The sequence below is a fragment of the Scyliorhinus torazame genome, chromosome 6 (genome assembly GCF_047496885.1).
Source record: "Scyliorhinus torazame isolate Kashiwa2021f chromosome 6, sScyTor2.1, whole genome shotgun sequence".
NCBI lineage: Eukaryota > Metazoa > Chordata > Chondrichthyes > Carcharhiniformes > Scyliorhinidae > Scyliorhinus > Scyliorhinus torazame.
The window spans coordinates 309092778-309116050 of NC_092712.1; the positions used below are offsets into that span (position 1 = coordinate 309092778).

Consider the following 23273-nt stretch of genomic DNA (forward strand, 5'->3'; position numbering starts at 1 on the left):
TCGAGTCCCCCCCCCCCCCCGGCCTGGTCTATCTCTCCCTTGTGAACACAATTGCTGCTTTTTCAAATTGCACGGCAGAGGGAGCTGTCAGAGCGGGACTGTTGACCGGAGTCTAATCTAATCGGGCTACAAAACCCACACACTGCAACGTGAGACATTAAAACCGCGCCCGAGCCCTTTCAGGGGATATTAATTATCTCCATGGACAGTCTGTTTGCCAAGCCTTCTGCCTTCAGGAGTGGTTAGCAAGAAACCACCTATTTTGATCTCCGGCACCAGTGATATTTTTTGACATAGTTTTATCATTGTGCTCCGCGTTTAGCAAACAGACAAAAAGTCAACCGTGCTTCCCCTTCTGCATCCGTCTTTCTGGCAAGATGTTAAACTGAGCCCTCTCCACCCCCCCCCCCCCAAATGTGCTTATTAATAATCTTTATTGTTGCCACAAGTAGGCTTACATTAACACTGCAATGAAGTTACTGTGAAAATCCCCCAGTCTCCCCAGAGGGAGAATTCAGAATGTCCAATTCACCTAACAAGCACGACTTTCGGGACTTGTGGGAGGAAACCGGAGCGCCCGGAGGAAACCCACGCAGGCACGGGGAGAACGTGCAGACGCCGCACAGACAGCGACCCAAACCGGGAATCGAACCCGGGACCCTGGAGCTGCGAAGCAACAGTGCTAACCACTGTGCTACCATGCCTCGGCTGGATGTGAAAGACCCCATGGCTTCATTTTAAAGAAGACCAGGGAGTCCTGGCCAGTATTTATCCTTCAGTCAACATCACCAGAATGTCTGGTCGTTATCGCATTGTTGTGTGTGGGAAACACGTCTGCAGATTGCCTGCTACATTTCCTACATTACCACAATGCTTTCTCCTTCTGTCGGGCCCTTAGAGGGTGTAGGCGACCGGGGGCGTTCGTTGGATTGGTCCATGATTACACTTGGCAGAGCATAGCAGTGATTTGCTGTTGCTTTCTGCAGTGTAGCTGACCGGGAAAGTCCCCCGCTCTTGCCTCCTGCTGTCATGTGCTATTGGAAGTATTTCCAGGCTGGTAATCAACCTGTGCGGCCCCATTGTGAATGTAGTTCACCAACCAAGTCCTGAAGTGGGACTTGAACCTGCAATTTCTGGCCCAGAGGTTGGGACGCTACCCATTGGGCCACAAGACCTTCAGAACAGTTATTAGACTGTCGGCGCACAGGCGATGAGCTGAAGGGCCTTTTCTGTGCTGTAGATCTCTCTGACTCAATTACTTCTGAAAGTACTTCACTGGCTGTAAAACGGTGGTTGTGAAAGGTGCTAAATAAATGCAAGACCGTGCAAGTTTACTGATGCGACCATCAATTCACTGAGAGACACGTTGAGAAGTAAACTGTGGTTTTAATCAGCTTACAACTGAGCCTGCCTGTGACTGGTACAACAATGAATGCGGCCCCGCAGGTCAGCTGCCTTTATACTTCCTGTAAGGGGTGGAGCCATGGGCGAGCCCGTACATGCCCCGACATATCCCCCTGTGGGTGAAGCCGTACAATGGCCCATAGGTGGAGCCCACAGGGTTAAACACATAACGTAACACGATACAGCAGTAACATGATATCACAGTGCACTGGTGAATTAACAGTAGTTCCATTCACCACATTCACCCCCTGTTTAAAAAATGAAGTCCGGCGGGGGTGATGCGTTTACAGATTCAGTCGGTCTGGTGCCCGGATCGTACGTTGCGACCGCCGAAGCACTGGTGTTGCAGCCGTTTCGGGCGGCTGTGGAGCTGGGCCCGGAGCAGGCACAGGCGTGGACTCCTGGAGCGGCTCTTCCGGAGCTTCATTCCTGTGGACCGCTGCAGCGGGTGGGAGGGAGCGTGAGAACCATATCGGGGTAGGGGCGCTGAACATGGGAGGTTGGATAGGGGTAGGGGCGCTGAACATGGGAGGTTGGAAGGTGCAGTGTGGGGGATGCTGTAGTGGTCGTGGTGTCGGAGCCTGCGGGCGCCAGGTCCCGGAGGGAGATGGTATCCTGCCGGCCATCAGTGTGTCTGATATACGCACAGTGTGGGTTGGAGTGCAGGAGCTGGACCCTCTCTACCAGGGGGTCGATCTTATGGCTCTGAACATGTTTTCGGAGGAGGACTGGACCCGATGTCATCAGCCAGGGCGGAAGCGAGGCCCCTGAGGTAGCTCCCCACGGGAAAACTAACACGCGGTCATGAGGAGTCTGGTTTGTGGCCGCGCAAAGGAGGGACCTAATAGAGTGGAGTGCATCGGAGAGGACCTCCTGCCAGTGAGAAACCGGGAGATTCCTGGACCGTAGGGTCAGTCGGACGGTCTTCCAGACCGTCACGTTCTCCCTCTCCACCTGCCCGTTTCCCCTGGGGTTATAGCTGGTAGTCCTGCTCGAGGCGATGCCCTTACTGAGCAGGTACTGACGCAGTTTGTCGCTCATGAACGACGAGCCCCTGTCGCTGTGGACATAGCTGGGGCAACCGAACAGGGTGAAGACACTATGCAGGGCTTTGATGACTGGGAGTGGTCATATCGGGGCAAGGAATGGCGAACGGAAAACGGGAGAACTCGTCTATGATGTCCAGGAAGTATGTGTTGCGATTATTGGAGAGGAGGGGCCCTTTGAAATCGATACTAAGGCGTTCAAAGGGCCGGGACGCCTTTACCAGGTGGGCCTTATCCGGTCGATAGAAGTGCGGTTTACACTCCGCACAGATTTGGCAGTCTCTGGTTATAGCTCTGACCTCCTCGGTGGAGTAGGGCAGGTTGCGGGCCTTGATGTAGTGGGCGAGCCGGGTGACCCCCGGGTGGCAGAGGTCATCGTGGATAGCACGTAATCGGTCATCTTGCGCGCTGGCGCAAGTGCCGTGGGACAGGGCATCTGGGGGCTCGTTGAGCTTCCCAGGCCGATATACTATATCGTAGTTATAGGTGGAGAGTTCGATCCTCCACCTCAAGATCTTGTCGTTCTGGATCTTGCCCCGCTGCGTATTGTCAAACATAAAAGCAACCGATCGTTGGTCGGTGATGAGGGTAAACCTCCAACCAGCGAGGTAGTGCCTCCAGTGCCGTACGGCTTCCACGATGGACTGGGCTTCTTTTTCGACCGAGGAGTGTCGAATTTCAGAGGTGGTAGCGTGCGGGAAAAGAACGCTACCGGTCTGCCTGCTTGGTTGAGGGTGGTGGCGAGAGCGACCTCTGAGCATCGCTCTCCACCTGGAAGGGGGCGGACTCGTCCACCGCGCGCATTGCAGCTTTGGCGATGTCCGCCTTGCTGCAGTTGAAGGCCTGGCGAGCCTCGGTTGCCAGTGGAAAAATGGTGGCCTTAAATAGTGGGCGGGCTTTGTCCGCATACTGGGGGACCCACTGGGTGTAATAGGAGAAAAATCCAAGGCACCTCTTCAGGGCCTTGGGGCAGTGAGGGAGAGGGAATTGTAGGAGAGGGCGCATACGATCAGGGTCGGGCCCTAGGACCCCGTTTTCCACGACGTAGCCGAGGATGGCTAGCCTGGTTGTGTGGAAAACGCATTTCTCCTTGTTGTAGGTGAGGTTGAGTTTTTGGGCGGTTTGGAGAAATCGGTGGAGGTTGGCGTTGTGGTCCTGCTGATCATGGCCGCAGATGGTGACATTGTCCAAGTACGGAAACGTGGCCCGCAGCCCGTACTGGTCCACCATTCGGTCCATTGCTCATTGGAAAACCAAAACCCCGTTTGTGACGTCAAAGGGGACCCGGAGGAAATGGCAAAGGCGGCCATCTGCCTCAAACGCCGTGTCGTGGCGATCCTCCGGGCGCATTGGGAGCTGGTGATATGCAGACATCAGATCTACCGTAGAGAACACGTGGTAGTGCGCGATCTGATTTACCATGTCTGCAATCCGGGGAAGGGGGTACGCATCGAGTTGCGTAAAGCGGTTAATGGTCTGGTTATAATCAACCACCATCCGGAACTTTTCCCCGGTCTTGACGACCACCACCTGAGCTCTCCAGGGGCTATTGCTGGCTTCTATGACCCCTGCCCGCATGAGACGCTGGACCTCTGACCTAATGAACGTCCTGTCCTGCATACTATACCGCCTGCTTCTGGTGGCTATTGGCTTACAATCGGAGGTGAGGTTCGCAAAGAGGGGGGGGAGGGTCGATTTTCAGGGTCGCGAGGCTGAATATGGTGAGCGGGGGCAGGGGCCCCCCGAATTTAAGAGTTAGGCTCCTGAGGTTGTACTGAAAATCAAGTCCTAAGAGGAGCGCAGAGGTCTGGGAGCACATATAGTTTAAAATTAGCGTACTCAGCGCCCTGGATCACTAGGGTTGCAGTAGTGCACCCTTGGATTTGCACCGAGTGCGACCCAGAGGTGAGGGAGATAGTTTGTCGCGTTGGGAATATTGGGAGCGAACAGCGTCTTACCATGTCCGGGTGAATGAAGCTCTCTGTGCTCCCGGAGTCGAAAAGGCAAGGTGTCTCGTACCCGTTTACACGGACGGCCATCATGGAGCTCCGGAGGTGCTTCGGTCGCGACTGGTCCAGGATGACCGCGCTGAGCTGGGGGTAGCCGGCGGCGTGATCGGAGGTGCTGGGGCGGCCCCGCGATGGCTGCTGTCCATGTCGTTCGTACATCTCGGGCGGTGTAGCAGATGGCGGCTAAGATGGCGGCCTCCGTTGGTCAAGCGTGGCGGGCGGTGAGGACGATGGTGTCCAAGATGGCGTCCCCCATGGATCACACGTGGCCGGCCGCGTGGGGGAGGATGGCCAAGATGGCAGCCCCCATGAGTCGCACGTGTTGTGCGGAGGCGGAGTCGCAACACATGCTGCCACTCTGCGGGCCTGTGGGTCTGTGGATCGGGTCTGTGAGTTCGAGATTTTAGACCTGGCCAGGCAGACCTTGGCGAAGTGTCCTTTTCACCCGCAGTTACTACAGTTCGCGTTGCGGGCCGGGCAGTGCTGTCGGGGGTGTTGGGACTGGCCGCAAAAATAGCAGGGCAGCTCCCAATGATGGGTGGGCGGCCGCGCGGCACAAGCCTGGGGTAGTCTCTGGTCGGGGGCCCACGAGAGGGTTGCGTGGTCGGCGGGGAACGCAGTAAGGCTCTGAAACGCGACCTCCAGAGAGGTAGCTAGTGTTACCGTGTCCTCCAGGTCCTGGGTCCCTTTTTCGAGCAGGCGCTGTCTTACATAGTTCGATCGGACCCCCGCCACGTAAACGTCTCTGATAGCGAGCTCCATATGCTGAGGGGCCATAACGGCCTGGTAGTCACAGTTGCGCGCGAGGGCTTTGAGATCGCATAGGTAGTCATCTAGCGACTCCCGGGGCGCTGGCGGTGAGTGGTGAAGATGCATCGCGCGTAGACCTCGTTCACGGGCCGTACATATATGCGTTTGAGTAGTGCGAGGGCCTCTGTATAGGACGCGGCGTCGTCGAGCTGGACAGAAATACGATGGCTCACCCATGCGTGGAGAAGACTCAGTTTCTGTTCGTCCGTGACGGATGGCGTAGACGATGCGGCGAGATAGGCCTTGAAGCATCGAAGCCAGTGCGAAAAAATTTCTCTCGCCTCCACGGCCTGTGGATCGCGTTCCAGTCTATCAGGTTTGAGGGCTGATTCCATAGTAGTATTTTAAGCTGATTAAATTGATGCGACCATCAATTCACTGAGAGACATGTTGAGAAGTAAACCGTGGTTTTAATCAGCTTACAACTGAGCCTGCCTGTGACTGGCACAACAATGAATGCGGCCCTGCAGGTCAGCTGCCTTTATACTTCCTGTAAGGGGTGGAGCCATGGGCGAGCCCATACATGCCCCAACATATCCCCCTGTGGGTGAAGCCGTACAATGTCCCATAGGTGGAGCCCACAGGGTTAAACACATAACATAACACGATACAGCAGCAACATGATATCTCAGTGCACTAGTGAATTAACAGTAGTTCCATTCACCACATTTACAATGAAATCTCCCATCGAAAAAAAATCAGACCACCAATTTTAAGGGAAGAAAGTGCGCATGTAAGATTTTTTTCACCATATTCAGGTTTTGGAGACAGTAGGGGTTTTATAACTTTCCGCAGAGCGAGTGTTGCATATTTCTCAATTGACCCCTTGATAACCCCATTTGACTGTACATGTTTGTGAACTCTTTGATGGAACTCTCCGTTGGAAGCCTAAACATCAAAGGATCATTGGAAGACAATTAAACCAGTCACAAAATCCCAGGGTGTTGCCCGAATCTGCTAAAAGACATTACTTCATCGTCAGATATCGCTAACGGCTTCAACCGATAGCTCTGTGAACAACCATGGCCAAGGCTCAAGACGGTGAGTCACAACGTGATTCATGAGCATCCCACTTGGACGCGATCCCACTGCGCCCACGGAAAATACACGCATTTATTGAGAAGTTAGAGAAATCATTAACTCTGCTTGACCTTCAGTTTAAGCGAACGCAACCTCGTCTTGAACAGGTTGCTCACTCTGATGAACTGTTTTGCGATGCCTGGATTGCAGTCAGGTCCAATTCCTGAACAATAGCCTGTTTCTTGCATCGCTGCAAAGACACTGTCACTTTCCGTGGTAGGAGTAACGCACAGTCGTATGTCGGACGCAGGAGTGTGAAATTTGTTCAACTGCCAGCAACCTATTTTTCCCCTCACACAAACTATAATTAACGGCCAGGAACACAATATACAAACACTGCTCCTAAATGTTTATGTCTGGTAGGCAGAAAAACAGGGTGAGTCACAGACATATAATGACATGTTTGTGCATACTTTGGTGGTTTTGTGCTTCAATGAGATTGAAAGATTTGTCTCACGGTGAGTTAACCATATGCCTGCTGATGGGTCATATCTTTGCTATAGCAAGGCATCGACATGAAACATATCCACCCTGTGTCTTTGTGTTCAACAATGCCTTTCTGTTTCATTTTACTGTTTCGAAAGTTTGGGAGATAAGGTAATTAATATTCGCTGGATACGTTCCCATTTTATTTTGATGACCATAATCATGCTTCTCAGCGAGTCGAGATTGATTTAATTGTGTCTATTGATATATCTTCTAAGCCACGAAAGTTAGATCATGCATTGAACCAGGTGTTGGGTGTGTCTTCTGGCGGAACAGATCGAGATAACTCTGGTCACCCATGTGCAGCACATAAACATGGAGCGCGGGGCAGTATTGTTTCCTGTCAATGTGTTCCTGTGGACAGTATGGTGTTGCTCAAGTAGGGGGGGGGGGGGAAGACAGGTAAAAGGTCAGCCCTCAGGATTCACGTAGCTCTTTTCTTTTATCAGTTTTAATGGGGATAGCGACAACCCAAAGGTAAACTTGCTTTGACAAAGTGTCTCCCAGATGTGAGCTCTGTTCTCTACTCCACAGATGATTTTCCTGCATTTTCATTTTTGTAAACTTGCTGAGTTTGCCTGGCGTGCCATTAAACTCAAGATAAATATTTATTTGTCGTTCATTTAACTCCATGGGAATGATGGATTTTTAGCTGGGGAACGTACTGGCCATTGACCACATTAAAGCCCCAGCAAGTTGGCAATGTTGCCTCACGCTTGCAAAAACGCACACGAGGAGCTGACAGCTCGACGCACACCTTGCCGACTACGGTCGGCAGCAGTTATAATTTTAATTGCTGTTAGTGTGACAATCATCCCCCGTGGAGAATGCATTCCATTGTCTGTTTAACGGCATGTTGCTTTTGATTGTAACAATTTTAATGGTAATCTTGATTTTTCTTCAGAAGACTTCCTCCCGGAAGTTGATATCCTGACACTTTGTATATTCTGTGTCCCGATCGGATTCTATTTGAGCGTCAGTCTTATGAGTACATAAGAAATCCTAGAATGTGTAAGGATTAGTTGTCTTATTGAACGTTCATTGGGCAGGATCCCCCGACCCACCCTCGGCATGTTTTGCGGAGGTGGATTTCCATTGGCTGCCTGCGGGGGGTGCTGTCAGGGACTATGGCGCCTTGTCGAGAGCTCACCCTTCCTTTTTTTAATTAATTTAATTTATTTTTGTATTTCTTAAATTTAGAGTACCCAATTCATTTTTTCCAATTAAGGGGCAATTTAGCGTGGCCAATTCACCTAGCCTGCACATCTTTGGCTCGTGGGGGCGAAACCCACGCAGACACGGGGAGAATGTGCAAACTCCACACGGCCAGGGACCCAGAGCCGGGACCGAACCTGGGACCTCGGCGCCGTGAGGTAGCAGTGCTAACCTCTGCGCCACCGTCCTGCTCACGGCTCACCATTCCTGCCACCAGGGAACCAGTCGCAGGGGGCTTGCTTTCAGCGGGACCCATAGATCCCGCTGGCGGGATGGGCTGGAAAATCCTGTACAATCGGCACGATTCAACGGGAAAAAACCAGATTCCCGTTTTGGGCACGATTAGCGGGGAGTTTGGGCGCCGAGAACAACCCCGCTGTCAAATTGGACTCTTTTTTTTTGTGCCACCGCCTCCCAATCGCTCAAACCCCACCACAGCCTCCGGAGCCCCTCCCCATTCCCCCTGCTTACCTGTTACGGGGCCCTCAAGCCCCCCCACCTCACAAAGGCAGGGCACTCCCAGGCCTGATACCCAGCACGGGAAACATGGCACCCAGGCACCTTGGCCCTGGCACCCTGGCAGTGCCCCTGCTACCCTAACAGTGCCACATGGGTACCCTGGCTGTGCCGCCAAGATGGGCGCAACAAGGCCGCTCAATCGCGCCCAGTGCGTTTAAAGAAAAGACAGTTGGATATACACTTGAGCTACTATAACCACGGGGCAAGAGACCCAGAGGTGGAAAGTGAGAGTAGGCTGAATGGCTGTTCTTCACAGGTACAGGAGCAGTAGGCTGAATGGCCGTCCTCCTGTGCTGTAGGTTTCTGTGTTGCTTTTACTCAACAGTTACCCAATGCATCAACCACAGAAAAGTAACAGCACAGGACGAAGCCATTCAGCCAATCATGTCTGCGCCAGTCACAAAATAAATTAAAAATCTAGCTGCCCATTCTGATCGCGCCTTCCAGTCTGTAGCTCTGCAAGTTACAGCACTTTAGCTGTACACCTCGGTGTCTTTTAAAGGTTTTCAGGATTTCTGCCTCCATCACCAGACCAGGCAGCGAACTCCAAACACCCACTATGCTCCGGATGAAGACCTTTTCCCTCATGTCTGCTCTGGGGCAGCACGGTAGCATTGTGGATAGCACAATTGCTTCACAGCGCCAGGGTCCCAGGTTCGATTCCCGGCTTGGGTGACTGTCTGTGCGGAGTCTGCACATCCTCCCCGTGTCTACGTGGGTTTCCTCTGGGTGCTCCGGTTTCCTCCCACAGTCCAAAGATGTGCAGGTGAGGTGGATTGGCCGTGATAAATTGCCCTTAGTGTCCAAAATTGCCCTTAGTGTTGGGTGGGGTTACTGGGTTATGGGGATAGGGTGGAGGTGTTGACCTTGGGTAGGGTGCTCTTTCCAAGAGCCGGTGCAGACTCGATGGGCCGAATGGCCTCCTTCTGCACTGTAAATTCTATGAATTCTATGATAATCCTTCGACCAATCGCCTATTACAATCCTGCACAAGACCCCAATAGTGGCTGAGATACTTATATTTTGTTAGACTGTGAGGGGAGGATACTTTGTTCCAGGAGTGATTTCACCCACAAATAGAAACATGGGGCACAATCAAACAGAAATGTTCCTAAGTGTCATTTGTGGTGGGTTTTGCTGGGAGTTCCTCTCCGGTTCTGTCGGTGAGTTCCCCACCTCTATTTAACCACTTTTGGGCCCTGGTCAAGCCCAGTCTTTGAATTATTTTCATCACTGGGGGGCTGAACCCGCTGGCCAGACCGGCTCCTCAGAGATCAGGCCGCCATTTTGAAAGGGTGCCCTGATCTCTAAGTGAGCTTGTGGGTCCCCCACGAATGGGCAACGTCAGCCCCCCACTTGGGCATTACCTCACCCCCCCCCCCAAAGTGATGGCACCCAGCTATGGTCCCCCCACTTTTCAGGCCTTCCCATACCCCTTTCCAGCGCACCCCTCCAGGAGCCCTACCCTTCACCTCCCCAACCTTCCAGAGGCCCCTTCTTACCCCCTCCGCCCTCCTTTCACGGGCATGGCTCCCCCAGGCCCTAGCCCTTAGCAATGCCACCCAGGCACATGGGCCCCCTGGCACTGGCACCCTAACCGTGCTCCTGCCGGATTTTCAATGCCACCTGGGCACCTTTGCAGTGCAGTGCCAAGGTGCCCGTGTTCAAGGGGGAGGGCCAGCAGCCACCCTGCCCTGTCCTTGACCACCCTGGGGCCTCCAATGGCCTGGAGGACCCCCCGGTGCTGTTCCACCTGGTCCACATTTGTTTGGACTAGTACGGAACGGCGCCCGGCTGGGGCCGTTGGATGCCGGGAGTCCGGTAGATCTGGGTGAGCATACTTAAGTAGGTTTAAAACCGACTAAGGCACGCAAGGCTTCATCACGCCCATTGTGGATGAGATCCTGATCGCGATGCCTCACCAGGTCTGGGTAGATCTCGCGAGGCGTACTGACTGCCAGGAAGCCTGCGGGCAGCATCTCCTGGCATGTACTGGCCGTGGCATGCTCCCGTTCGGGCTCGACGTGGCTAAAAGATCATGCCCATGGTATATTAAAACAAACAGTATTACTAACTTTAACACCATAAAGACAAATAGCTTTCAATTACCTGTTAACCAATGCTTAACAATACAATGAAAGAATCCTAACCTCTATCTTTATCCCCACTCAAACAACACCCATCTCCGGTCACAATCCACTTTTAAATACAGTTAGAGGCAGCAGGGCTAACCCACTGCACCACCGTGCTGCCCAACATTCTTAAACTGCAGCCTCAGCTTTCGCCCCTGACTCCTCCTATTCATTACATCATCACACTAAGCTAAAACTCAATGGACGCCATCTACCCGAATGGGGACAAAGTCCCGTAGCGCGATATGAGCCGGGTGTTTCCTGGCGCTCGGAGTGTGGAGAAATACCCCGCTATCTAACACACATCTGGGTAGATCGGGTCCTCAGCTGGGAACTCCACAAGGAGGCCACACCTAGCCCCGTTTTCTGACATTTTTAAATGGCATCCCGATTTCTCGAATGCCGCATGTGACCCCCAAATCCTCCCACCCAAGCCCCAAATTTCAGGGGGTTCCCGGGTTCCCCATACACCTATTCAGAACAACCCCTGACCCGATCACTGCCGTAAATAATTGCCAGCGTGGCATCTTGGCAATGCCAGCCTGGCACCCAGGTGGCTCTATGAGAGTGCCAGGCTGCCACTGCCAGGCTAGCACTGTGAGGGTGCATGGGTGCCACCAGCAGTGCCAGGGTACCACTCTGCCCAGAGGGCATTCACTTGGGGCCCCATGAGTGCCGTTCCGTCTGGTCCTCGTTTGTGGAGACCAGAACTGAACGGCGCTCCCCCGAGGTCTCCAAAGCGAGTAAGCTGGATCTCACACCTTGGTTCGATCTCTGGAACGCATATTTGAGTGAGACTAGCGAGATCGCGTTAGATCCCATGAGGCAGTGGCTCAGTGGTTAGCACTGCGGCCTCACAGCGCTGACAACCCAGGTTTGATCCCAGCCCCGGGTCACTGTCCGTATGGAGTTTGCACATTCTTCCCGTGTCTGTGTGGCTCTCATCCCACAACCGAAGCAGATGTGCAGGGTACATGGATTGGCCACGTTAAATTGACCCTTAATTAGAAAAAAAACAATTGGGTACTCTAAATTTTTTTTTAAAAATCCTGTGAGGGGTGGTGAGCTGGGTAGATCCCGGAAGCATCTACTGACCCCGACCAGTAGATCCTGCCCAACGTGTCTAATTATCTACTCCTCAGGGAGCTCTCTTTCTATAAACAAAAGTCCACTCGTTCGAACTTTTACGATGCTTTAATTGCACCTGTCTCCAAAAAGCTGAGCTGCAGTTCAAACCAGCTTTTCATAAAACATGGGGCTGGATTCTCTGCTGTTGGGATTCTTTGTTACGTCAGCAGTGCACCCAAACCTGGGGATTTCCCGCCGGCGAGGGGGTGGCCACAATGGGAAACCCCCATAGGCCGGCTGGCGGGACGGAGAATCCCACGGCCGGGGAGGACGTGCCGCACCAGAAAACTGGCACTGCCAATGCGCCAAGCTGGCATTTCTTGCACACGCGTGATCAGGCCCGGGTTGCCCGTCGTGGTGTTGGGGTTGCGAAGTGGGGCCGGGGGACCCTCCCATGTTGTGTTCAGGCTTGGGGCGGGTGGGGGGGGGGAGGTCAGGGATTCCTTCAGGGCCTCGGAGATCGGGCTGACATTTCAAAAATGGCTTCCCGATCTCTCGCCACAACGGGGAGGTCTGCTGAACGGGGTTATGTGCGGCCTCGCCCTTTTTCAAAGCGAGTCGCGTTGAATACCCGTCTGCAAGTACCGGGAAACGCGCGGCTAAACGCGCTCGCTCGGGGACTTTGTTCCCTTCTGGGACGATCATGCCCATGATATCTAAAATTCTTGCATTCATCACATACCTTAAATCTGACAATTGATCTCCCTATCGCGGCCCCTCAGTCAGGTCGCTCCTCATCCTGGGTCTTCAGTTCAGAGTAAAACAACCCCGGCCTACACAGCCTTTCCTTGGAGTTGTGAAGTTCAGGCCCTGGCAACAATCTTGTAAATCTGCCTAACCTAATCTAATAAATTGCACACGGTCGTGAATTCCATTCAATTTAATTAACATCCCATGAGAGGTGAATCTTGACAAGATAAAACTTCCAAGAAGTAAGAACATTTCTCTCCGAATCTCCAAAGATAATTGAGTGAAAACTTCAGGCTGTCTGGTCAGCATTATAAGCCACCTGGGGGGGAATCCGCCTCACAGATGAACTTTGAGCAGCACTGGCAAACTGGACTGATTCTCCCCATCTCGGAGACTTCAAGACTGATAGTGACAGCCTTGTTTATGAAAAAGACAAGGTTGTTCTTAGTACACTATCTGTCATAACTTCTATTCACAAACAGAGTTCAAAAGGATTATCGGAAGGGATATTGATCTGGAAATAGATTCACCTCAGTGAAGATCGTACATTCCCCATAGTCAATCATGCAGAAGATAAACAGAATCATCTATCTGTGTCTTGTGCTCTTGCCTGGAACTACACTCCCACCTTCAATTGCTTCAGCCCCTGCAGTTTTCCGAAAAAGTTCTCATTCCGTTTAAGAGGGATTAGCATCCCGGTGACTCTACACCAGTGCCCACACTTTCATTTATCCCGTCTGCTTATCCACAAGCCTGTGTCAGCCGCTGGGCACTGAGAGCAGACTATTCTGCTGGGAGTAAAGTATGACGGTTGGAGAGTAAATCACCCCCCCCCCCCCCACCCCCCCCCGAGTTGGAGGGTGGGTGAACAAAGAACAAAGAAAAGTACAGCACAGGAACAGGCCCTTCGGCCCTCCAAGCCCGCGCCGACCATGCTACCCGTCTAAACTACAATCTTCTACACTTCCGGGGTCCGTATCCCTCTATTCTCATCCTATTCATGTATTTGTCAAGATGCTCTTTAAAAGTCACTATCGTATCTGCTTCCACCACCTCCCCCGGCAGCGAGTTCCAGGCACCCACCACCCTCTGTGTAAAAAAAATTTGCCTCGTACATCTCCTCTAAACCTTGCCCCTGGCACCGTAAACCTATGCCCCTTAGTAATTGACCCCTCTACCCTGGGGAAAAGCCTCTGACTATCTACTCTGTCTATGCCCCTCATAATTTTGTAGACCTCTATCAGGTCGCCCCTCGACCTCTGTCGTTCCAGTGAGAACAAACCGAGTTTATTCAACCGCTCCTCATAGCTAATGTCCTCCATACCAGGCAACATCCTGGTAAATCTCTTCTGCACCCTCTCTAAAGCCTCCACATCCTTCTGGTAGTGTGGCGACCAGAATTGAACACTATACTCCAAGTGTGGCCTAACTAAGGTTCTACGGTTGGCATTTGCCAACTCACCCACCTTAGGCTTAAATGATCCATCAATGGCCAGTAAAGTTTCTGCGCTCACCGCAATGATGCATGTAGCCGGGGAAGACGGAATTAAGGAGGCGAGCCCACTACTTCTACCATCTCAAGCGAAAAAGCAGGATGGAAAGTGTGTAGCTCTGTTGGGAAGTACCCTGTGCCCATTGTGGGCACTGTTCCATGATATCATCCCCTCGTCCCCCCTTTGTGACTCCCCCACTAGCCTTCCACCCCCCCCCCCCCCCCCCACCCTCCCAACCGATCACCCCTGACCAGGAACGTTGGACTTGCCTCCAGGTCTGCTCGCCTGTAATACCAGCAGCAGCCACTACTGAGTGTATCGGCACTGCCGGGACTACCCAGCTGTCGACGAATCAGATTTGCTGATAAACCTTTTGTTTAAGCCCACCGACCTTTCTGCCAGGAGTGAGATCATTATCCCCCTCTGTAAAATACAGCCCATCTTCACCAAGCCGAGAAACAGGGCCTCTTAGCCTGACAGGCCCACCTCGGTGTTTCATACCCCCCCCGAGCTACTCTTCACCAAACCCCATCAACATATCCTTTCATTCCTTTCTCCCTCATGTACCTGCCCAGTTTCCCCTTGAATGGATCTATGCCTGCCTGAGAGGGAAGATGGCCGAAGCGAGATTGGTTGTGAACCAGTGGACGTGATTTATTTAGATTTCGAGAAAGCCTTTGACAAGGTGCAGCATAGGAGACTGTTAAATAAGTTAAGAGGCTATGGTGTTAAGGGTAAGATCCTGGCATGGATAGAGGATTGGCTGACTGGCCGAAGGCAGAGAGTGGGGATAAAGGGGACTTTTTCAGGATGGCAGCCGGTGACCAGTGGTGTGCCTCAGGGATCGGTGCTGGGACCACAACCTTTCACAATATACATATATGATCTGGAAGAAGGAACTGAAGGCACTGTTGCTAAGTTTGCAGATGATACAAAGTAGAGGGGCAGGTAGTATTGAGGAAGCAGGCAGGCTAGGAGAGTGGGTAAAGAAGTGGCAGATGGAACAATGTGGAAAGGTGTGAGGTTATGCACTTTGGAATGGAGGCATAGCCTATTTTCTAAATTGGGAAATGCTGTGGAAATCAGAAGCACAAAGGGACTTTGTTCAAGATTCTCAAGGTTAATGTGCAGGTTCAGTCGGCAATTAGGAAGGCAACTGCAATGTTAGCATTCATGTCGTGTGGGCTAGAATACAAGACCAGGGCTGTACTTCTGAGGCTGTATAAGGCTCTGGTCAGACCCCATTTGGAGTATTGTGAGCAGTTTTGGGCCCCGTATCTGAGGAAGGATGTGCTGGCCTTGGAAAGGGCCCAGAGGAGGTTCACAAGAATGATCCCTGGAATGAAGAGCTTGTCATATGAGGATCAGTTGAGGACTCTGGGTCTGTACTCGTTGGAGCTCAGAAGGATGAGGGGGGATCTTATTGAAACTTACAGGATACTGCGAGGCCTGGATAGAGTGGACGTGGAGAGGATATTCCCACTTGTAGGAAAAACTAGAAGCAGAGGACACAATCTCAGACTAAAGGGACAATCCTTTAAAACAGTGATGAGGAGGAATTTCTTCAGCCAGAAAGAAGGTGGTGAATCTGTGGAACTCTTTGCCGCAGAAGGCTGTGGAGGCCAAATCACTGTCTTTAAGACAGAGATAGATAGGTTCTTGATCAATAAGGGGATCAGGGGTTATGGGAAGAAGGCAGGAGAATGGGGATGAGAAAATATCAGCCATGATTGAATGGCGGAGCAGACTCGATGGGCCGAGTGGCCTAATTCTGCTCCTATGTCTTATGGTCTTCGGGATATAGGTTGTTCAAAATAGCGGAGAGCTTTGATGGAGTAAATGAGGAGAAACCAGGGGCGAAATTCTCTGGTATCGGCGCGATGTCCGCCGACTGGCGCCCAAAACGGTGCAAATCATCGCGCCGCCCCAAAGGTGCGGAATGCTCTGCATCTTGGGGGGCCGAGCCCCAACCGTAAGGGGCTAGGCCCGCGCCGGACTAATTTCCGCCCCGCCAGCTGGCGGAAAAGGCCTTTGGTGCCCCGCCAGCTGGCACGGAAATGACATCTCCGGGCGGCGCATGCGCGGGAGCGTTAGCGGCCGCTGACGGCATTCCCGCGCATGCGCAGTGGAGGGAGTCTCTTCCGCCTCTGCCATGGTGGAGACCGTGGTGAAGGCGGAAGGAAAAGAGTGCCCCCACGGCACAGTGCCCGCCCGCGGATCGGTGGGCCCCGATCGCGGGCCAGGCCACCGTGGGGGGACCCCCCGGGGCCAGCCCGCGCCGCCTTGTCCCGCCGGTAAGGTAGGTGGTTTAATCTACACCGGCGGGACAGGCATTTTAGCAGCGGTACTTCGGCCCATCCGGGCCGGAGAATCGCGGGGGGGGCCCGCCAACCGGCGCGGCGGGATTCACGCCAGCCCCCGGCGATTCTCCGACCCGGCGGGGGGTCGGAGAATCTCGCAACAGAGGTGGGAGATTTGAGGTAATTGGCCAAGGAAAAAACCAGAGGCAACAGCATTTTAAGCAGTTCTTGGTTATGACCTGGAAAGCTCGGTTTAAAATGGTGGGGGAGGCATGATGCGATGATACTGTTCAAAGAGAAAATTGGAGAAATAGTTGAAGGGACAAATTTATCAGGTTATTAAAAACAGCAGGGGTTTGGGACAAATTAAAAACATCAAAGAGTCGGCACAGGGACAGATGAGCACAATGGGCTTTTTCTGTTCCAGGGTTCTATTTGTCTCGAGTGACGGGTGATTTCCACATTGTAACCACTCTCTGGGTACAGCTATTTAACACCACGCATTCTGTTTGGAAATTGGAAGGCAGTGGCTTGAAGCAAAAGATTTATTTTACTTTTATCAATAATCAACCCGAAACAGCCTCCCCGAACAGGCGCCGGAATGTGGCGACTAGGGGCTTTTCACAGTAACTTCATTTGAAGCCTACTTATGACAAGCGATTTTCATTTCAACGCACGGCAGCAACTATCTACAATCACTGTCGCGCCCCCATTGGGACAACCAACGTGCCGGTCCCTGCTTGGGCCACCGTTTATGCTCGGTTCTAACAAGCTCCAGCCGGGTTCCCCCCCCCCGCCCCCTACCCGGAAGCTCGCACTCCGCGAATCCGGTGGGGAGATCGACAGCGGTTTCCCTGTGGCTCTGGTGGAGGTTATGGCAAAAGTAATACTCCTAGTCGGAGCACTTTGACAGCAACAACAACTTCTATTTATGCAACACCTTTGACACAATGAGATGCCCCAAGATGCTTTCCAGGAACATTGTAACAGGACATGTAAAACCGAGCCATGTAATGAGATATTATGAGCAAAAAGCTTGGCCTAAGAGTTAGGTTTTAAGGAATATCTTAAAGGAGGGAAATGAAGTAGGGAGTTGGAGGGGTGTCGGGAGGGTATTGCAGACCTGTGAACACAAAATGTGCAAATTGCAAGCCATCAGTCCCCCACCCCCCACCCCACCATCCTGGCGAGAATGGTAGGTGTTGCGTGTGTTCCAGAATCGAGGCCCCTGGTGTCATTTTGGTTCAGGCATGGAAAATTCAGGCCTTCATGATGGCACAACTTCACTTGAAAGCTGTTTTTTTCTTTCTCAAGCCCCAAGGCATTTTCCTTTGAAATAGATCTATTCAGTTTCTTGTCATGATTTTGTAAATGTCACGCCCTGCATTGAATGGGGACTGCAAGACACAGAAAATCCGATCGGTCTGTAAGATTTAGAGGGAAGCAGAATCTCCAGAAAGAGCAGCCGCCGCTCAGAGTGGGGCCTGATGTGTTGGGTGTTCTGGATCACATACAGGTCACTAACACTTGAAGTAGTGCAACACTATTTTATTAAAAGGTTAACTATTTAAACATACTTGAACTGTGGGTAAATACGATACTAGCTTTAACTAAAGACCTTTGCCTTGTCCTAACCAGTTGATGCACTCAGCACATGGTGAATGTCTGTGTTGCAGGCTGTGAGCTCTGTGCTCCTAGCTAACTGCTACTCGAATCAGCGGGAACTCTGATGCCCCCTGTCTTTATAGTGCTTGTGCTCTCACTGGTGATTGGCTGCGGTGTTGTGTATGTTGATTGGTCCCACTGTGTGACCATCAGTGTGTGTCTGCACCATGATATACTGGTGTATATTATAACAGGGCCCCGCAGCATAACTGCAGAAATCACAGCCGGATGTGGTTTAACTGAGGCAGAGCATGATTGTCCCGAAAGGGATGGCCTTACATTGTTTTGAACGGCTGCACATGGACCGCAAATAGTTCTCGGTTAGCTGAACATTTTAAACTGTCTCAGTTAACACAGGCCTACCCCAATGTTAGCAGCTTCATTGTAGTTGGGATGTTAAACCGATACTTGTTGTAATGTTGCGAAAATAAGTTAGGATATGGCTTCGGAGGGGCCACCATTCTCAGCCCCTGTCTGGTGGAGATCCATAGAATCCCTACGGTGCAGAAGGAGGCCATTCAGCCCATGATCGAGTCTACACTCGGATGGAGCACCCTACGTGGGCCAACACACCCCGTCACATCCCAGTAACCCCAACTAACCTGCACATCCCTGGACACTAAGGGGCAATCTTATCATGGCCAATCCACCTAACCTGCACATCTCTGGCCTGTGGGAGGAAACCGGAGCAGCCGGAGGAAACCCACGCAGGCACGGGGAGACCGTGCAGAATCCGCACAGACAGTCACCCGAGGCGGGAATCGAACCCTGATCCCTGGCGCTGTGAGGCAGCAGTTCTAACCACTGTGCCCCCTGCCGCCCACCTTAGTGCACCATGAATTGGCTAAAATATTTGTTCCGATATTTAGGGGTATTGAATATATCTGTATATGGACAATGGTGTAAAATAGAAGCATAACCATGGGGTTGGATTTTATGGTGCTCCCCCTCCCCTGCCTCACCCACCCAAGTAGTGTATTGAATAAAGGGGGGGGGGCTCAGAAAATAATGCTGGTTCACATCGCACCACCTTCCTGCCCCCTGCTGACTTCGCGTCCATTTGGTGGGCGGGAATTGCATCAGGCAGCTTGTCCACCCGCACATAGGCCTAGTGAGACCTTTGAGTGAACAACTAATGGCCACTAAATGGCCTCACTCAACCCTGGATGCTATTGTGCATGCAGCAGAGGCGTGGGGGGGGAGGGGGGGGGGGGCTGGCAGCCTTCACTGTTTGGGCTGCTGTCAGGCAGGAAGGGGTCTGTTGAGGGGTCCCCGAGATTGTACCCTCACCCCCTTAACTCCTCACACACATCCCCCACACCCCACTTCCACCCTGCCTCTCTCTCTCTCTCTCTCTCTCTGTCCCCCTCCGCCGGCCCACGTTTGACAGCTCCCACTCGAGGCAAGTTTATTGGTCCTTTTCCCCCCCGTTTGCTGGGCGGACGTTTTGGTGAAAAAAGGTGTAGAGGTGACTGAAGTAAGCGAAACTCCACTGGTGGGGCTGGTGGATTGATCCACCGTCCAGAAGAGGAGAAGGGAGCTGTTGGAGCAAGAGAATCTTCGTGCCACGCATGTCAAGATGGCGGAGGGTAAAGGGTCTGCCCTGCCTGCCCAGTGGTTAACGGAGCAACTGGTGGACTTCTTAAATGAGAAGGTCAGCCGGCAGAGGAGGGACGCCCAGGAGGACCTAGCCAAGGCGGCGGAACCATTAAAAGTGGGAATTGATCCGGTGGAACAGAGGCTGGAGTCCCAGGGCCAGGCCATTCAGGAAGTGGGGGCGGGGGTGGCGAAGCACGACGAGCAGCTTACCTCGCCGATCGAGATTGGAATGGTCCGGGAGACTCCGAAGCGGCTAAAGCAGAAGGTGGAGGATCCGGTGAATCGCTGCCGGAGACAAAATCTAGGAATTGTGGGGATGCCTGAAGACATCGAGGGAGAGGACACTGGCCCATGGGTATCCAAGGTGCTGGAGAAGCTGATGAGGGAGGTGGCCTTCGACCCGCCTTTGGAGGTCAGCCGGGCGCACAGGGCGCTGATGAGGGAGTCGCAGGCGAAGGGGCTGCCAAGGCCGATGGTGGTGCGGCTACACCCATTCCTCGATAAGGAGAAGATATTGAGGTGGGCACGGCAGTTGAGGATAGGCACCTGGGAAGGCAATGAGCTCCGGTGTGGACCAGGACCTGGGCGTGGACCTGGCGAAGAGGAGAGCCGGGTTCAATCGGACGAAGGCTGCCCTTTTTAAGAAGGGGTGACGTTCAGGATGGTGTACCCGGCCTGCCTCTGGGTGACTTCTAACGGCCGAGAACATTATTTTGGGACACCAGAGGAGTTTGTAAGAGACAATGCACTGGCAGGACAATGTGCACATTGAACTGTGGAAGAGGTGTGAGGAGATGTTTGTTTTTTCCGCCTTTTTTTGCTTTTTGTTTGTTGGTTGGTGAACTTCTCTCCTTTGAGATGTTTTGTTGGGTTCAGTGGTGGGATATTTGGGGAGTGTTGAGGGCGAGTGCACCTTTTTTCTTGTGCCATTGTTTGTTCGGTGGAGGTATGTGAGCGGGGGGGAGGGGAATCAGTGGGGGGTAGGAGGCTCAGGCGCCTTGGGCGGGGGCTGCCAGGCTAACTGAGTGGGCTGGTTGAAGGGAGCGCAGTGGGGGGTGGCCAGGTGGTTAGCGTAGTAGAGGGGATGGGACTTTGTTTGGCTCAAGGGAGGGGGGTCAGTTACTGACAAAGGTGTGGTTGCTGTGGCGCCGCAGGTAAGGGGGTGGTGACGGCGGGCATCCGAGGGTGGGCCTGGAGGGACGCGTGACACTTCCCCGAGGGGCTGGCCCAAGAAAGGATATGGTTGATCAGTAGGGGAGGGGTTGGGTGCCTCCAGACCAGGTGGGTCACATGGAACATGAGAGGGCTGAATGGGCCAGTCAAATGGTCGGGGGTGTTCGCGCACTTGAGGAGCTTGAAGGCGGATATGGCCTTTTTGGAAGAAACACACTGGACCTCGGGTTGTTAGCGGATGAGGAGGTGTGCCAGCGGGTGAGGGCGGCCATTCAGATGTATGTGGAACTGAACGACACGGGTGAGGTCTCGGCCGCCACGCTATGCAGTGATTAGAGGGGAGTTCATATAGATCCGGGTGCATAGGGAAAAGGAGGAACGAGCAGATATGACCAGGTTGGTGGACGAGACTCTGCGGGTGGACAGGAGGCACTCGGAGGCCCCGGAGGCAGGATTGTTGAAGGAGTGGCAGAAGCTCCAGATAGAGTTTGGGCTAGTGGCCACAGGGAAGGCAGTAGGGCAGTTGCGGAGGGCCAGAGGGGCAGCGTAGGAGTACAGGGAGAAGGCGAGCAGGATGCTGGCCCACCAACACGGGAAGCAGGAGGCAACGAGGGAGATCAGAAGGATGAAGGGCGGGTGGGGAAGAGTGGAACTGGAGACGGTGGCGGTGAATGGAGTACTCGAGGAGTTTTACAGGAGTCTCTACGAATCGGCGCCCCCGGCCAGGGGGGGGGGGGGGGGGGGGGGAGGGGGGGGAGTATGCGGTGGCTCCTAGATGGGTTTGAGTTCCCCAAGGTGGAGGAGGACTTGGGGGAGGGCTGGAGGCCCTCCTTGGACTGATAGAAGTGATGGAGAGCATGAGAACGATGCAGGCAGGGAAGACCCAGGCCCGGATGAATTTACAGTGCAGAAGGAGGCCATTTGGCCCATCAAGTCTGCACCGGCCCTTGGAAAGACCACCCTACTTAAACCCCCTCCATCCCATCCTAGTCACCCAACTTAACCTTTGGACACTAAGGAGCAATGTTGCATGATCCGTCCACCTAACCTGCACATCTTTGGACTGTGGGAGGAAACCGGAGCACCCGGAGGAATCCCACGCACACACGGGGAGGATGTGCAGACTCCGCACAGACAGTGACCCAAGCCGGGAATCGAACCTGGGACCCTGGCACTGTGAAGCAACAGTGCTAACCACTGTGCTACCGTGCCGCCCATATGCTTCCTGTAGAATTTTATAAGAAGTTTAGGCCGGGTCCTGCGGCCCCTGCTGGTGAGGGCGTACAATGTGGCAAGGGAGAAGGGGGAGCTTCCCCCTATATTATCGCAGGCATCCATAGCCCTAATACTAAAGAAGGATAAAGATCCGGAGCAGTGAGGGTCCTATCGCCTGATAGCATACTAAATGTGGACGCCAAATTATGTACCTGTACAGGCGCCGGAATGTAGCGACTAGGGGCTTTTCACAGTAACTTCATTGCAGTGTTAATGTAAGCCTACTTGTGACAATAAAGATTATTATATTACAAAGTTGCTGGCAAAGATCCTGGCCTCGCGAACTGAGGACTTTGTGCCGGGGGTGATGGGGGAAGACCAGACCGGGAGGAGATTACTAAACGTGGCAATGATGCTCCCGGAGGGAGAGGACGTGGAGGTGGCAGTACCAATGGATGCAGAAAAGGCTTTTGATCGGGTGGAATGGGAGTACCTGTGGGAAGTCTTTCGGACTGTTTGGGCAGGTGTTTGTAGACTGGGTCCGATTGTTGTATAAGGCGCCGGTAGTGAGCGTGTGGACGCATTGGGCGAACTCGGGGTACTTCAGGCTGCACCGTGGCACAAGGCAGGGGTGCCCACTTTCCCCGTTGCTTTTTGCCTTGGCAATAGAGCCATTGGCAATGACGCTTAGAGCGTCAAGGAGCTGGAGAGGGATAGTGCGGGGGGGTCGAACACAGGGTCTGGCTATATGCGGACGATCTGTTGCTTTATATCTCGGACCCACTGGGAGGCATCGGGGGCATTATGAGTATTTTGGAGAAGTTTGACCGGTTTTTCGGATATAAGCGAAAGATGGGGAAGAGTGAGATGTTCCCGATCGAGGCCAAATCACAGGTGAGGAGGTTGGGTGAGCGGCCGTTCAAAGTGGTGGGGACGAGCTTCAGATATTTGGGTATCCAGGTGGCGCGGGATTGGGAACAGCTGCACAAGTTGAATATGGTCGAACAGATGAGGGGCGATTTTAAGAGGTGGGATGTGTTGCCACTCTCGCTGGCGGGCGGGTGCAGACAGTGAAAATGACGGTGCTGCCGAGGCTCTTATTTGCCTTTCAGAACCTCCTGATCTTCGTCCCAAAATCATTCAAGGAAGTCAATACTTTGATCTTGGGGTTTATGTGGGCGGGGAACACCCTGATGGTTAAGAAGGTGCTGCTGGAATGGGGATGTGACGGGGGAGGGCAGGTCTAGCCAAACATAATGAATTATTATTGGGCGGCGAACATTGCTATGGTGAGGAAGTGGGCAGTGGG

General features: G+C 53.0%; 2 protein-coding genes across 4 annotated transcripts in view; one reads left to right on the plus strand and one right to left on the minus strand.

Moving 5' to 3' along the window:
* Nucleotides 1–23273, plus strand: part of acad11 (acyl-CoA dehydrogenase family, member 11) — a 146697-nt gene that overhangs the window by 80517 nt on the left and 42907 nt on the right. The gene's annotated exons all lie outside the window — the stretch shown is intronic.
* Nucleotides 1–23273, minus strand: part of LOC140425583 (atypical chemokine receptor 4-like) — a 73514-nt gene that overhangs the window by 27047 nt on the left and 23194 nt on the right. The gene's annotated exons all lie outside the window — the stretch shown is intronic.